Below are 14,378 nucleotides of genomic sequence, written 5' to 3'. Positions count from 1 at the left end.
TTCAATATTAATACCGCCTTAACTTTTTTTTCTAATGCAGTCAAGCAGGCTAACATGATCTGTGTGGAAGCAATGGTCTCAAACTACAGCATTGTTGCAGCTGTATATCAAGCTGCCCTCTGCTGACAGCCAGCATGCTATAGTCTGGGACTGCTGCTTCCACACAGAGCGCATTGGTCCCAATCTCCATTGGTATAAAACACCCCCTGCATGGTGCTGTAGTCAACAACGCTTATCAAGGAGCATGAGCAATACTAATTGGAGAATTATGAAGGTAACATGCAGTTATTCCAGTGATCCATTGTATTGGCCTTGGGGTAGATCTAGGCAATCATTGGAAGGAATTTTGTCACTGGAATCAAGCAAGGGATGTTTAAAGTAATATTTCACCTTTCCAGAAAAAACAAAAATAGAACTAACACCCTACACCCTCCCCACCCCCTGGTCCCCGCTGTACTTACCTTGGTGGGTGCTGAGCTGTCAGTGCACATTCAGCTTGTGTAGTGGTCTGGGGATCCTAAATCCCCGCTCTTCTCACTCATTTCTGTGCAAAGTTTCTGGGATGGATCAGAGTGATTCTGATTGGTCAGTGCCAGCACAGAGCATTGCTCTGATCCATCCCAGAAGTGCTACAGAGAGATGAGGGAGAAGAGCAGGGATTTCAAATCTACACTGGCTGCGTAGTCAGTGGCAGCTCACCACCCATGGAGGTAAGTGCAGCAGTGACTGGGGAGAGAGCTGAGGAAGGTTCACAGTGTTAGTTCACTGTTTCATAAAATGTAAAGGGTGAACTAACACTTTAAAGCTGATTCAGTTCTACTGAGTTTACCAGCATAATCCATAGGAGTAGACTTGGGTGGACTTGCTTTTGAAACATCTATTCTCTTTTCTGTCTATTGAGCAGACCTTAAAAAGTTTGAGAAGTTGTAGCCTGGAAATGAGTTATTATATTTGTTGAAGGGGGAAGGGATGGACTGAGTGAAGACATGTTTGACAGGAGAGGAAATTCCGACCAACACATTGATGCTACCTTTGGACAGCTGTTAGTCATCTTCAGGAGCGTCTCTTCCGTAGAGCCTCAACATACCATATGCAAGGCTTCTAATGCACTTGGTTAAGCAGGACATGCTGAGATGTGTATTTCTTCACAACATACAAAGCAGCATGTTTCCTAAGCTGCAGCATAATAGTTCTTGAGTTAATTTCACACATATTAAGTGAAAATGCTGCTTAATGCATGTGTACTGCTAGTAATCTGATAATCCTTTATGAATGATTATTATTAGTGATATGCTCAAAGCTTCATGACTTGTGCTTTTCTCCCTTCCATGCTTGCTGTACTAATGGTTTTATATATTGAGTGTTTCTAGAGGATGCCAATTGTTTGTTTAAGGGTATTGGACCACTTGTATGAATGCAGCACAGTTTGGATAGGCCTCGTATTTTGCCAGCAGTGTTACTGATCTCAAACAAAACTACCAAATTCAGATTTAGGAGGGAGATTAAAGCAAAACCCCCAGCCTAACATTTCATTTACATGACTAGTTTTCTTTGTAGTAGATTATTGATGGAAGCAGCAAAGAAGGATATTTTTTTTTACTTAAACTAAACTAAAATCGGCCCTACCTCCCTTCTAACTCCTATTCTCAGGGCACTCCTGTCCAGTCCCATGCTCAGCTCTGAGTGGCGGCTTCAGGGGAGAGAAGGGACAGCAGACAACAGATGCATGGCTACATAGTAAGCCTATGGGTGACGTCACCAATCAGGCATTTCATCCGTTGCTGGCACTCTCTTCTCTCCGCTGAAGCTGGCCACTGGGGAGATCACCCTTCATCTTCCTTCTACAGGGGGAACAGTTTTTGGTTTAGTTACAGTCTGGAATTACACTGTTAAGTTTTTATGCAGGTTTATATTTTATGCTTACATCAGATTACATCAGTACATCAGATTACATGCACTTCCTACAAAACAAAATAACCAAAAAATGCACAGTAAAAGAGTCTAAAGCTAATGCAGTCATTCTCAATTACGGTTCCTAGATGCATTTGCTTTGTACAGTGGCACACACCTGTAATCCCAGCAATTTGGGAGGCTAAGACTGTTGGATTGCTTGAGTCCACAAGTTGTGATGTGCCCTGCGCTCTGTTGATCGAGTGTCTGCACTAAGTATGGTATCAATATGGTGGCTCTAAGGGAGCCTGGTGCCACCAGGTTGCCCTAAGGAGGAGTGAACCAGCCTTGGATGGAAACAAGCCAATTAAAACCCCCATTCTGTGGGATCATGCCTGTAAACTCCAATAGTGGGATTGCCCATGCAAATAGCCAGTGTAGAGCAGCCTGGGCAATACAGTAAGACATAGACTTTGCAATGGTCACAGTGTCATGCAGCTGTAATCCCAACTACTTGGATTGCTTGAATCCAGAAGTCTGCACCAGGTTCGGTATCCCCGGTAACTCTTTGTTGATCGGGTGTCTGCACCAGGTTCGGTATCAACTAGGGTTCCTCCAGAGGTTGCTAGGGTACCTTGAACTGTGGCTGATTGACCTCCCATTGACTCCCACTGAATTGATTTTATCAGTGGTACCCCAAAACCTGAAAATTATTTCAAGGCTTCTAGTGTAAAAAGGCTGTTCTAATGTCTCTATTAAAGTCCTTTACACACATTAAAGAATATGTAAACCCAAAATTTTAAATTCCTGATAGGTGCCTGCTGTTCCTGTACTTGTATGAAAAAGTATTTTGTTCTTTGTGTTGCTTTCTTCCTGGTGTTCCTGCCAGTCCCTCTGCTTTCGTAACAAAAATTGACCACAATAGGCAGGAGAGCACAGCATGGTCAGTTTTCCAGCTGTACTGGGAGCTAATCCAATTATCAAACTTGTTCTGACACCCCCCCTTCCCAGCCATTCACTGGGAAGTTCAGTGTGCTGCTGTTTCTCCTCCCCTAACGCTTATGCAGCTGAGAGCAGAGGGTATGCCATCACTGACAAAAAAGGGTATTAATAATGTTTTTATAGCTATAGACACATGTTTTGCGCTTAATTTCTATTTTAAACTGAATGGGTTGTTTAGGTGACAGTTCACATATGGAAAAGAACAAACGAGGGCGCACTCTCATCGTGCATAAAAGGCAGTAAAAAGTGGTCCACAAGGACAGTCACAATGCATCTGTGTCTACTGGTGCAGATAGGCTAACGCGTTTCGGGAGCTAAGCCCCCTTCCTCAGAGCTCTGAGGAAGGAGGTTTAGCTCCCGAAACGCGTTAGCCTATCTGCACCAGTAGACACAGATGCATTGTGACTGTCCTTGTGGACCACTTTTTACTGCCTTTTATCACGTTGGTTTGTGAGCATATATTCTCTTTTCATTTAATATATACGTGTTATACCACAGTAATGCACGATGAGACTGCGCCCTTGTTTGTTCTTTTCCACTAGTGGTCAGATTCCCCGATCTTAAAAGGGCAGCACCTCTTCGGTTGGCATTTTGGCATCGCCTTGGTTGTATGAAGACTGGAGTGCTGGTTTCGTTCGTTCATCTTTTGGACAGTTCACATATACTATAAGTGCAGATTGGCTAAAAGCCAAATATGTTTAGCAATTTGAATAGTGACAGGTAATCAAAGGACCCCAATAACCCTGATGCAAAATATACTCCATGCAATGTTTTTTGTAGGTTATCAATCCCAACTAGAAGCATAGTGCTGAAAGCAGATCTGTTGCCCAGTCACCCTTATTGTACTGTAGGGTATGTCTACATATATGCAGTGCTGGCAGTTAGCTCATTTTTAAGCCATACACTGACAAATTAAAATGGAGTCACATGATGTTTATGCATTCTTAGATGTTGACTACATCAGAATACACCAGGCTCTAGGAAGATAAGGAAATAAAAATTCCAATATATCCATATATTCTTTGAAATGGTAAACTTATTTTTACACTGTGCTAAGCATAATTATATGTGATTTTTATGTTAAATTATCATCATCATGCACACAACTGAAATTTATGACGATGATGATGATGGCCTTTAATGTGTGCTGGAAACCTATTTCAGGCAGTGCAGGAAAGAGATAGAGGTGTATAGATAACATCCATTTAGGTCAAAATGCAAACCCTTGCTTTGTCCATTCAGAGCCAAGTTGCAGAGTTAATCAGGTTAAAAAAAAAGTCACATGTCCATCAAGTTAAAAAAAAAACAGGCATGTGTGATAGCCCACCCTTCAGCTGATGATACCTACTTCTCCCAGCAACCCGTTCACTTCCAGAAGCCCCACGAATAGGCTCTGTATACGTTTTGGGTCGGTTTGGGCTACACCCCCTGCAGATATAAGTATCCTTCTTCACACACCATGTGGCCAGGACCCAGCCTTTCAATTGCACTCTCCGACGTCCAGCACTGTATCTTGTGAGTAAGTAGGCAGATCCACATACTGCTGTATACTAAGAAGTACTGGATATTTTAGTGGGCGACTGGATCATTAGGAGGAAAGGATGGTGAACTGTCAAGGCAACATGTGATTTTTTCCTAAATGGGCACATTACAGGTTTGCTTTCAGGCTAGTCACATAGCCAAAACGGCAATAAAGGAGGAGCTCTGACACCTGCAAAGAACCTCTTAAACTAGGGGTCCGTGTACACTAGATGTAAAAGAGACCATGGAGACCTAATCCATATAATGTGTTGATGCTCTAAATGACATATTTATTGGAAAGAGGTTATTATCACTCTAAATAATGTGTTGAAACCACTGTCAGAGAATACCCCAAACAATGCTTGTTGGGAATCCTTGGTGACCTCCCAGTCCATGATCCAAGTAAGGAAGCTATAGCCAGTGCGCTGTTTTAGGTCCACAAATTGATTTTTCTGTGGTAGAAATCTGCAGAACCTCCCACTCTAAAAGAATGGATCCAACAAATGGAAGAGAACGGTATATATACCATCACAGAAGATGCACTGCCAAATTTGAGAAGGTATAAACCACCAGGCCAGACACTCCAGGCTTGAGCCCCCTTGATGTGGTGGTAGATAGGCTTCTTGTTTGACAGGGAACATATTTTCATCATTCATTTACTATTAGACTAAGTGTGGTGTACTGTGTTCTACACTGAGGAGGATTTACTTCTCAGTACTTTTCATTTTTTTTTTCTTGCTTTGTTTTTTTGACATACTATGATCTCTGGGTGGTTTGAATATGTTTTTGCTATCAGCTATTGTACCTTCAATACACTTCTGTCATATTGTGTTTGAGACACTCTGGAAATATGTATCTCTTCTAATTTTTTTTTCGATAAACCATTTTATGATTTAAAAAAACAAAACAAAAACATGGGGCCAGTTAGGTGTACTGATCCTTTAGGCTTTGGGTTGTGGTTGCCCAAATGTTATCTGAAGCATTTGAGCTGTGGCCACCTATTCCATTCATCACAATGGAACGTGGGTGCGCTGTTACTCCAATAATGCAGAATCTAGATGCCCATGTGCAACTAGTGCCCATTAAATAAAAACGTTAGAAAGTTGAGGGGTTTTTTTGGGGGGGGGGGGAGGAAGGGATATACCAGGCCTATTATTTATTTTCTGTTAATAACACAGACATTTGTATTTGTGGCTATAGAAAAAAGATAACAATTAAAATGCACAGAAGTAGCATTGCCTCACTTTTCAGGCTTATCCAGTTATATAGCATAAACTCTTGAAAGGACCAGCAACTGACAGTACGGAAACAGGGAACATTTTTTAGGTGAACCATACACATGAGAACTTTTTTTAACTTATTTTTTAAATCTAAATAACTTTAAGTGCTATTTGGATGTAACGAACTGTAGACACTGCTGTGAAAAATGATTACCGCACTTATTCTGGGACTCCTATAGAATAAAACTCTTAAGCCATAATTAAACTAAATGTAAAGCCAGGCTATTTAAACTGTACCCCCTGCTGATCTACCAGCTGGAATATTCAGCAGGCAAAAATACTCCTCGGCTGGACACCAGATAAGTTATTAGTCTGAATCAGCCATCTGTGTCCAGAGAGTATACGTATGTGCCATTTACACTGGATGATTGCATCCAGCTAACGAAATACTCCAACCAAATGTTCAGATGTCCATTTCATCCATGTCCTGTGTGTTGGAAAAATGCTAATCATTAAACCGTAGTTTGATACAAAACTTGTTTTATTTGTTTTCAGTAAAGCAGGGAAAAGTTTGGTGTTTTGTCTAGTTTTAGTGTGTTTACCAGTTGGGGAAATTTCTCCTCACTTCCTCTCCCATTGACCACAGACAAGTGAGGAACAATCTTACTAGCAGAGATAGAGACAGGAATAAAAAAAAACTGACAGAGGTTCCAGTGTCCAGTGAAGTGCATAAAAGCAGAACTTAAATTAAAGCCTAATGCGACAGGGGAGGTAAGATATAACTGTAGAAAAAAATTCATACAAGAGCACACTGGCCTAGCACATTATCCCACACATTCGGCAGCACAGTGGCTAAATGGTTAGCACTTCTGCCTGGCATTACTAAGGGCGTTGGTTCATATCCCAACCACAGCACCACCTGCCTGGAGTTTGCATGTTCTCCCTATGCCTGTGTGGGTTTCCTCTGGATATTCCGGTTTCCTCCCACACTCCAAAGACATGCTGGTAGGTTAATTAGATCCTGTCTAAATTGGCCCTATGTGTATGTATGAATGTAAGTTAGGGACCTTAGATTGTACACCCCTTGAGGGTTAGGGACTGATGAGAATGTACAATATATATGTAAAGCGCTGCGTAAATTGACGGCGCTATATAAGTACCTGAAATAACAATTTATTGAAGGATAATTAAAATGTACTCACAAACAAAAGGTGACAAATCGCATAACATTGGAACATGCTCCATATGGCATCAAGGGTCCCGACGTGAAAGAAGTGCCATCCAAGGGCCAAAGAAATGCTGACACATTTTGAGAGAAACTCTCTTCCTCAGAGCCACATGTCAGCCTTTTTTTGGCTGACATGGTTGGGAGGTCCTATTTTCACCTTAGCCAGTGGCAAGGGAAAAGAACATAAGGGACCCACTGTCATTCATGTTCCTGTAACTTCTGCTTCCAGATAAGTATGTTGGTGTTCCGTGAATCATGTTCTGCTAGATTATATTGAAACAGTTTATTTGTACTATTCTATTCTTTCTTAATTGCTGCTCTTTTTGTTTTCAATTCCTCAAGGTTACAACTCTCCCTCACTCTATGGTAAAAAAGTTGCCCTATTGCTTACCATGCCCCCATTGTAGAGATTTCACTTCAATTCCTGTGGTGAATTAGGTGGGGCATGTTGGGTTATGCCTATGGGGTACATAGAAAATAGGTACAAGAAAGATTACTCTTACACCCTAGAATCAAATTCCGTTGCACCATAGGTGTCCATCAGTGTTCACAAACTGGACCCCTTGCCTAACCTTGCAGTAATGAGTGCAAACCACAGGACTGGAGTGCACGCATGAGATCAAAAGTATCGCCCACGGCTTAAATATTCCTTATCCATTACGCCAATATAAAATTATTACATTATGTGACCTTGTACGTTAAGATTAATCCTTGCATATCGTGTCTTATGAAACATGAATTATGCATGCTGGAAGACTAGTCAGAGAAAGCTCAATAATTCCTGTGGCTAAATTATGTTTGTCTTGCTCGGGACAGGCTGCTTCGGGAAGCGAGTGCTGAAGAATTTTTTTACGTGATTAAGAAAATTTAATTCAGTGCTGTGCTTTTTCCAACTTTTTAGAAAGTAGTATGAAATGTGCAGAAAGCCATGAAAACTAAGCTAGAGTTATCTTAAATGTATTCTAGTCGCTGTAATCCGATGACAGAACTGGATACTTTGGGTTGCTGAAATTTGCATATTGTCATTACTCTATGCATTGACCCTAGTGAATAAGTTGGCATTTGATTTATTAGGACTGTAACTGTATTATTGATTATTCTCTTCTATTTGTCCAATATAAATCTGATTCGTTTTTGGGAGTTTCTGTAGAAATTTTAGCAAGACAGACCATAGTCAGACAGATAGAGAAAACAGGTGGCGCACACACCTAGTGCATTATCCAAGGTTTATTGTAGGAATGAAATAATAAAAACATACTCACAGACGAAGCATGTATCTAAAAAGCATAGAAAAATGACAATGGTCACAATGGCAGGCAAGGTGTTCTCACTGTCAGTGCGGTCAAATGTCTGATGCGTTTCGGGGACAAATCCCTTTCCTCAGAGCTGATGACCAACCTCTGATGCTGATGTATGGAAAGAAAGAGCCTTGCTGCTGATGCCACCGAAACGCGTCAGCCGTTTGACCGCACTGACAGTGAGAACACCTTGCCCGCCGTTGTGGCCATTGTCATTTTTCTATGCTTTTTAGATACATGCTTCGTCTGTGAGTATGTTTTTATTATTTCATTCCTACAATAAACCTTGGATAATGCACTAGGTGTGTGCACCACCTGTTTTCTCTCTATCCAGTGGCTGATTTCCCCGTCTGAGGAGGGCTGCACCCCTGGAAAATTTCCTTTGGTTGTCGCTGTCCTGGTACCCTTGGCTTCCCTTTTGGCTGTGCATATCCTGAGGCGCTGGAGAGTACATACGATATCCGGTTCCATAGTCAGACAGAGGTATTCCTAAGGGGTTACAGCTGTGGTTTGCCAATTGTTTGGACTACCTTTGGCAACAATAAAGGAGAATTTTAAGTCTTGTTTTCTCTTTTCTCACTAAATGTGTAAATGAGATCTGCCTTAATGTAAACGATCTTATTAATGTATATTAATGGTTAAAAAATACAGTTATTTTTGCTTATTGCATATATATATATATATATATATATATATATATATATATATATATATATATGTATTGTGCCTTTTGCTTCACAATACTACATAGTGGTTGTGCTTTCATTTTGGCTAATCTAAAAAAAACTCTATAGGTTCTTTCTCATGGATTGAACGGCAGTTTTACCACCCCTCGGCTCCTCACGCAAATTCTAGCATTACAGATAGGGCTGTACACATGCCACGGCCATGATTGGCAGCTGCAGAATTTTTTACTCGGGCTACAGGGTTTTACAGTTGGCACCAATCACCCATTGATATCAATGGGGCTGCCCTGCAACTGCGAACCAATACCTGTTGATCTTTCCTGGAATCCAGTGCCCTTGCAACTTTTTGTGACATATCTCAAACATTGTTATCAGCTTTCCAGCTATTTTTTGTGAGCAGCAAAACACCACATCCATAATGGAGGTGAGTAGATAGAGAGATATTTGTAGATTAGAACAGGAGAGCAGCCTAGGGTGACAACTCTACAGTTGATTACGTGTTGTCACTCTAGGACAGGAAGTGTGTTACTGGCAGGATCATCAGGTAAAAATAAAGAAAAAAAAAACTAAAGCAACCACCACATGTAAAGACTAATAAGCTGCTATATATTACATTTTTGTTTTTTGGGTTAAATAATTTGAAAACATGGCTGGCCCTATTGCATTTATACTATAAATGTAAACATTGGAAGCTTTTATTTAAAAAAAAAAATTGCATGTGATATACTGTATATATATTTCATAAAAATATTTTATTATTCAGAAAATCCCTTTTAATTGAGATCTTTATTAGGTCTATCATGTTCACAGTTTATAACCAGTATCATGTTCCTGAAATAACCCGTGATTAACAAGATGATCATTACCTCCAATGGCGCCAGCAACTAGTTCAAGACTTGCAGAGTACCAGTGTCTGTACGTATTGTTGCAACTCCTGATGAGACCTTAGTAAACCTTGTTAACCTCTCATTGTGACAGATTGTGATTAGTGCAGTGATTATTAATTGGGGTGGAGTGACAATTTATCTCGGTTCACATTAGCCATCTCCAAAGTTGCACGATTTTCAGTGCAGCTTTGAAGTCTGACTTTGATACAACTTCAGTGCCACACAGTGTAAAAGTCCTTTCAAAGTCATATCAAAGTAGTGCAGGAACCTTTTATGAAGTTGCAGCGACATCAGTAGTGTCAGTTGGAACTGCTCTCATAGACATACATGGCATTTCACATGTCCTCTGACTTAGAATCCGACTTGTGAGAATCAAAGTCGCAGGAGTGTGAACCGAGCCTAAGGCTAAATGGCCCGTGGTGATGTAAGTTTTCTCTTCTATGGATATCTAACTGACGTTTTCCAGTAAAAGGGGTCGGCAATATACAAGGTTTAGTTGCTAATCAAGCTGGCCATGCATGGAACGTCATTCAGCCAGTTCCGCAGATACCAACCAAATTTCGATCAATCTATGGTCAGGCTGGTTGTACAGAAGTCTATCGATTGACCAGCTGGCTGAATGAAAAAAAAAATATTATTGCATGGGCTTTTAGCCTTAAAGTGGACCTTCATTCACCCACTCTCTCCTATTTACTTTTTACGCCCCCCCACACACACACACAAAATCAGAAGGATATATATATTTAATACCTTTTTTGGGAAGCATATCCCTGCACTTTCATTGTCTGCAGTCTCCTGGTATATCCATGTCACACATTGCAGGAGGCCACAGGGTACTCTACTGTGTATGCACCACTCTGTGTCATCAGGAAGGCAAGCTGTCTCTTCCCAGTGTTTGCAGTCAGCATCATCACAGGGCTGGCTGCAAGAACAAATGTGATGGTTGGCTGATCAAAGAAAAAAAATATACGGCCACCTTTAAAATGTCTGTAAAGCCAATGTATTAGTTAGACCTCTGTTGGTTTTTTTTGTTCATACTATAAAGCGATCTGGAAGAGGTTCTGCCAATCACAGGTTGTGTCATATCCCTCCACTCCGTGTCTGTGGTGTGTATGTGCTGAGACTAATAGGGAGGTGAAGCCTCCAACAATCACCATGATATTCCGCCTATAGTGTTTAGCAATATGAAACATGGAGGAGGAGGGATGGTGGGAGAATGTAATTTACCTTTGTGTATATGCCCACATATGTGAATCTATAGTCAAATGACCTACATTGATAAGAAAAAAGAGCAAATATATAGCTTGGAAGGGAAATTAAACTGAAGCATGCTCGGTAAATGTCAACAGCTGGTCTACACAATCTCAGGCTGTAGCGGGGACACAGACAAGAAGGAAGGGGCAGTGGACAGCAGGATCAACCAATACTTTTGCAGTCTACAGAAAATGAAAGCTGTAGTGGATGAGTAAGAATGAACTCCATGTAATATAGAATTTATTGACATTTAAAGGATTTGGGTTTAATGATACTGTAACACTATTCAAAACTCATTTTCAGAAAAGCTATACACGAACGTCGACCATTATTGGTATGGCAACATTTCTTATAGAACATGTGCATCTTTAAAAAAAAATTGTGTCCAGTAAGACGTCTTTCTGTCATTTGTGATGAAACCTGAACTGTGTATACCATGTTATATATATATATATATATATATATATATATATAATAAAAATACAAAAGGAATATAGTATGTATAAATTGGAAAAATCACTACACAGTTTTTTGGAATTAGTCTCACTACCTGAATGTGTCCTGATGTAAGCTTCGTGTAATCCTTTGCATGTTGCATCTCAGACTGAGACAGGGAAGGGTAGGTAGCACTAGGACCTGATTAGGGCTCTGTTGCTTTTCAAAGTGCACATATGACTATCCTAGATTGTAAGCTCCAAGGAGCAGGGCCCTCAAATCCCTCTTGTATTGAACTATATTGTCTCCCACTATATTGTAAAGTGCTGAGCAAACTGTTGGCGCTATATAAATCCTGTATAATAATAATAGTAATTCTTTAGGAAAAGTCTTGCAGGTTTAGTGTCCATTTACAGGCTCGGGTGTGTGCTAGACCAGGCCATACTGCTTAAGTGTAGCTTGTCTGCAGAGAGGTCCTGCAGCTGGATATGTAGTGTACTGGGCAGAATTACACACCCTTGGTCAGGTAAATCAGTTCACAAACGTGGATTTTAGATGTGTATTTAGATTTGTCTGGAGTCCAGCTTCAAACTTTCGTTGTCTTTTAAAGTGTATGTAAACCTGAAAAAAACCACATATATATATATATATATATATACAGTTGTGTTCAAAATAATAGCTGTCAGACATCACTAACCTGATTAATCACTGTTTTTGGTAGAAATTATATTTCTACATGGCAAATAATTTACTAGCAGGTGTAGTAGAGTAATAGAAATCCAACAGACCCAACAGTCATGACATGCATGCTGCTGATTCTGTGTAATTGAATCACTAATTGAAAGGGGCATGTTCAAAATAATAGCAATGTGGAGTTCTATTAGTGAGGTCATTCATTCTTTGAAAAACAGGTGACAATTATTGCCCTTATTTAAGGAAGGAAGGCAGCAAATGTTGTACATGCTGGTTACAGTGCATTTCTCTCTTAAATTCTAAGGGAAAATAGGTCGTTCCAGACATTGTTCAGAAGAACAGCGTAACTTGATTAAAAAGTTGATTGGAGAGGGGAAAACATATAAAGAAGTGCAGAAAATGATAGGCTGCTCAGCTAAAATGATCGCAAATGCTTTAAAATGGCAACCAAAACCTGAAAGACGTGGAAGAAAGCAAAAAAATACCATTCGAATGGATAGAAGAATAGCCAAAATGGCAATGGCCAACAATCAGCTCCAGGAAGATCAAAGAAGGTGTAAAGTTCCCTGTGAGTACTGTTACAATTAGAAGACGCCTATGTGAAGCCAAGCTATCTGCAAGAAGCCCCCGCAAAGTCCCACTGTTGAAAAAAAGACATGTGCTGAAGAGGTTACAATTTGCCAAAGAGCACATTGACTGGCCTAAAGAGAGATGGTGCAACATTTTGTGGACTGATGAAAGTAAGATTGTTCTTTTTGGGTCTAGTGGCCGGAGACAGTTTGTCAGACGACCCCCAAACACTGAATTCAAGCCACAGTACACTGTGAAGACAGTGAAGCATGGTGGTGCAAGCATCATGATATGGGGATGTTTCTCATACTACGGTGTTGGGCCAATTTATCGCATACCAGGGATCATGGATCAGTTTGAATACATCAGAATACTTGAAGAGGTCATGCTGCCTTATGCTGAAGAGGAAATGCCCTTGAAATGGGTGTTCCAACAAGACAACGACCCCAAACACACCAGTAAACGTGCAACATCTTGGTTCCAGACCAACAAGATTGACGTTATGGAGTGGCCAGGCCAATCCCCGGATCTTAATCCAATAGAAAACTTGTGGGGTGACATCAAAAATGCAGTTTCTGAGGCAAAACCAAGAAATAGAGAAGAACTGTGGAATGTAGTCCAATCATCCTGGGCTGGAATACCTGTTCACAGGTGCCAGAAGTTGGTTGACTCCATGCAACACAGATGTACAGCAGTTCTCAGAAACAGTGCTTATACAACTAAATATTCATTAAGTGATTCAAAGGAAAGCAAAATCTTCAAACATTTTTCAGTTTATATAGTGAATGTTTGAGTTTGTAAAGAAGAATACAAACACTGCTATTTTTTTGAACAGTCTAATATTCACTTTTCTTCAATTTTTTTAGAGGAACAACACAAATTTGATATATTTTTCTTCATGTTTTGATTTGGAATAGAATGTGTAGTGTTCCCAATGCACTTGTGTGTATGGAAATAAAAGCTATTAGAAGGATTTTGAGCTTTTTTCACTTTTTTCAACACACTGCTATTATTTTGAACACAACTGTATATATATATATATATATATATATATATAGATGAGCATATTGGATGAATGATCAGCCTTTTTTTTTTTTTTGCATGCTAGTCTTATATCGAAAGTGAAAAGCTTACGAACGTTACGAAAATTCTTGTACGACAGAATGAAAATTTGAAATGATGTCATGTGTTGTATTTGTGTAGTATTTTTGGATGAAAACTGTACTGATTAAATGAAAATCGTACGATCTGATATTGTATGAGAAAAATGTTTGTGCTTGTCCAAAAGCTGTGTACCAACGATCAGATTATCAAACGATCGCTTCGAAAATAGTTTTTTTCGTAGGATTTTCTGACTCTGTGTACTAGGCTTTAGGAAGTGAGTCTCCAAAATGAGGGAAATCCTCTCTTAAGATTTCCCCTCCAGTCCAGTGACAACTCAAAATTTTGGATCTTCTTTCACTTCCATCTTTATAATGGAGGAACACAGACCGTAATAAAAATCTGCCAGGGTTGCTAACTCCTTGACACTCTATTTAAAAATATATCAAAAAAGGTTTGTCTTTAGCTGTAGATACATTTTACGCAGATATTTTTTTACACGTCTATAGAAAATAGAAATCCCCTACCAAACTTTTTAAATGAAGTAGGATTTTTTTGTGAAAATGTGTAAAACATTAGTCTCCCCAACTCCC

General features: G+C 39.9%; 1 protein-coding gene and 1 pseudogene across 3 annotated transcripts in view; both read left to right on the top strand.

Annotated features, from left to right (window-relative positions):
• TRPS1 (transcriptional repressor GATA binding 1) overlaps positions 1-14,378 on the top strand; it is a 421,564-nt gene that overhangs the window by 112,183 nt on the left and 295,003 nt on the right. The gene's annotated exons all lie outside the window — the stretch shown is intronic.
• On the top strand, positions 2,048-2,366 carry LOC149470839 (signal recognition particle RNA; annotated as a pseudogene).

This window comes from Staurois parvus, unplaced genomic scaffold (assembly GCF_062004578.1).
Source record: "Staurois parvus isolate SC_StPar_1 unplaced genomic scaffold, SC_StPar_1.0 ptg000030l, whole genome shotgun sequence".
NCBI lineage: Eukaryota > Metazoa > Chordata > Amphibia > Anura > Ranidae > Staurois > Staurois parvus.
This window is presented reverse-complemented; position numbering and strand designations above follow the sequence as displayed.